General features: G+C 32.7%; 1 long non-coding RNA gene across 1 annotated transcript; it reads right to left on the reverse strand.

Moving 5' to 3' along the window:
• Positions 1–273: 273 nt before the first annotated feature.
• On the reverse strand, positions 274–2,335 carry LOC148844147 (uncharacterized). The gene is made up of 4 exons (XR_016102989.1): positions 2,206–2,335; positions 1,259–1,381; positions 1,013–1,104; positions 274–609 (listed from the first exon to the last, which is right to left on the reverse strand). It is a non-coding gene; the product is annotated as an uncharacterized LOC148844147 (long non-coding RNA).
• Positions 2,336–2,902: the final 567 nt, after the last annotated feature.

Below are 2,902 nucleotides of genomic sequence, written 5' to 3' on the forward strand. Positions count from 1 at the left end.
AAACACAGCAATTATGACCACCGAGCCACCATGCAAGGCAGCAGCAATGTAAAGAATGACCGCCAGCATAGGTCAACTATATTCAATATATATATATATATATATGCTGGCAGCAGTGAATGACGGCCTGCATAGATCAAATTTATTTAAAAAAAATATATATTTCTTAATGATAAATCCTGAGTTATCCATTAACCCCCTTGGAGTTGAAGATGATGCAAACAAATTTCAGTTATTACCTCTCAAAAGAATTAAATTATGAACCAACAAATATGGGAAACTTAACTTGACATTAGGATTATCGATGTTCTGTCTAGATCACAGAGTCTACTAGCTGTTCAAAAAATAAATAAATATATTAAAAGACAAGTTAAAAACATAGAACACTATTATGCTAGATACCTATCCTATCCTAGAATTTAGACATTCAATACAACGTTGGCTCATCAGTGATGAAACTCATGCATATGTCCCATCTTTTGGGACATCATTCTCTTTGAGTTTTCTATTTTAGGCCCTAGATCCACAAATCTTGAGTGGTGGAGGTTTGATCGCCTGATAAGCCCATTCAAGAAACCTCATCAACAGGACTATTGATCTTCAACATACCTGAAGAGTGAACACCTACATACATTAGGTGTATCCATTTCAACAAACTTGACATTCAGATAGAATTCCATTTATTTCCATAAATGAAGTATATCCATTTTGCATTTTACAAAAAGCAAGCACATATAAGAAAAAACTAAATAAAAAATATAAGTCATAAGCAAGAAAAGATACTCTACTACATTGTTCAAGATTCAAAACATAGAATTAGAGGTGCATTACTGCCACTGCAATGGACAAGGTAATGTCCAATCTACCTATATATGAGGACCCTCCATATGCAACATTTTCAAGCCTTCCTAACCTATCAAGACAAATCAATCATTCCGCATGTTCCAAGTTCTAAAGATTTTGAAATTATTTTAAAACACAAAAAAGAAAAAAAAAGAAAAGAAGTTAATACCTGAAACTTTGGTTGTCTTCAGTTGCTCAACAACTTTGTTCACTTCATGGGTTGACCCAGTTGACCTGTATGTTGAACCACTAACCCATGACCTGGTGGGAAAAGCAGTTCAGCCTCCAAGCAAGGTTTTAAAATATTGCCAACATTCCTAGCTAACCCTTTTGAGTAGAAAGTTACCCTCAAAAAATATATTTCTTAATTATAGTACTAGACTACATACTATGGACGGTATCAAGGGCATCAGACCTCAAATTTCAAGTATCCTTCATGAACATCTACAAGCAAAGGACCACCGTCTCCATTCTTATTCAAATCATATCCATTTTTGCTAGAGAAATCCTTCAACTCAACTTTCCAAAATTCCTTTTGCTGCAAAAAAACAAAAAAAAAAAAGGTAAATTATAAGCAAAGAAGAATGTAACGAAAAAGCATATTAAGATCTGCAAGGTAATATGCTATCTGAAATAGAAAGAATTACATGATTACCAAATTAACAGAAAGAAATTAACTGAAATTTTTCAGTATCATATGCAGAAATATACATGTGTATACTCATACAAAAAGGAGTGAAGAACTTGGCTTCCATCTTCAACCATTTTACTTCATTAACTTAGTAACCATCCAGAATATGTTCCTCTAAATCATTGTAGATAACACTGGGGGAGTTTTATCCTGGTCTTTAGCACAATTAGCTGAAAATAGATCTCTCCTTAGTTCTCTTTTTGAGATTGAAAATATCCATGACATCCAAATTGCTCTTTTTTGGGGTGCAAACAGAAAATAAAGCTCTACACAAGGTAAGGGGTAGAGCATTTATACAAATCAAATAATCTAATGTTTTTTAATAGATTGCAAAATAAGACCAGAATTATCCATTTGACCCATCCTAGAAATGAAATTAGTTAAGAAATTAGCTTCTCCATACACATGCAAAAATCTAATAATATATATTATGTCCCATCATAATCTAAAAATTCTAGTCTACCTACAAAGCTACATGTACACCAGAAAACTCCAAATCTTGAGGTTTTGAAATCATGTCTCAATAAAAACAGAATGTCCAATAGTAAGAAATGCAAATCTAAAACATATTATAAAAAGGAGAACACAAATCCAAAAAAAAAATTGAGAATACTGTGAAATATGTAATGGATGACAAAAATTCAGGAAAACACCAAGGTCAAATTGCCAACCTTTTCTAGAAGAGTAGTTCAATCTATTGTACATCCTCACAAAATTGCCATGATGCATGATGCCGGTTTCTCTCACCTGGATCCATTGTGTTTTTGTGAACTAGACAGCCTCACCACCAAAGGAAACCCAGAACAAAGAAGATAAACCCCACTATTAGAAAATACAATTCCAACCATAGTATGTGTACATAACGATTGGCGTAGCAACATATATATAAGAAAACCAATTTCCAAAAGAAAACTTCCATTAAACTGAAAGAAATAAAGAAAGAGAAGAAATACAAATGATAGGAAAACAACCTTAATGGGTGAAATCGATAGGTATCAAAAAAATGTGAAATCCATACTCTCTTAACAAGAAATGAGAGAAAGTGAAAAAATTGAACTCAGGAGTAGCTTAACAGCATTACAGATTCACAGATAATGACGAAATCAAACCCCTGCAAAAAAATAAAATTTGAACAAATAAGCAATAAAAATTAGAAGAAGATATTTAAGAAAAAGAACGAATATATAAGAAGAAGAAAAAAACACTCTGAAGATGGTCCAGCTTTGACAATGGTAGTGAGACAAAGCAGTAGAAAACTTTAACAAAGAAACAAGCAGAAAAAGAAAATTAAGCCCGACCCAAAACCCCAAACTCAAGTCAAACCAAACACAAACACTTGCATTTAGAAATCCGAATAAACACAAAAAA

Source organism: Nelumbo lutea, chromosome 8 (genome assembly GCF_056320005.1).
Source record: "Nelumbo lutea isolate HS-2025 chromosome 8, American lotus-T2T, whole genome shotgun sequence".
In the NCBI taxonomy this organism is placed as follows: Eukaryota; Viridiplantae; Streptophyta; class Magnoliopsida; order Proteales; family Nelumbonaceae; genus Nelumbo; species Nelumbo lutea.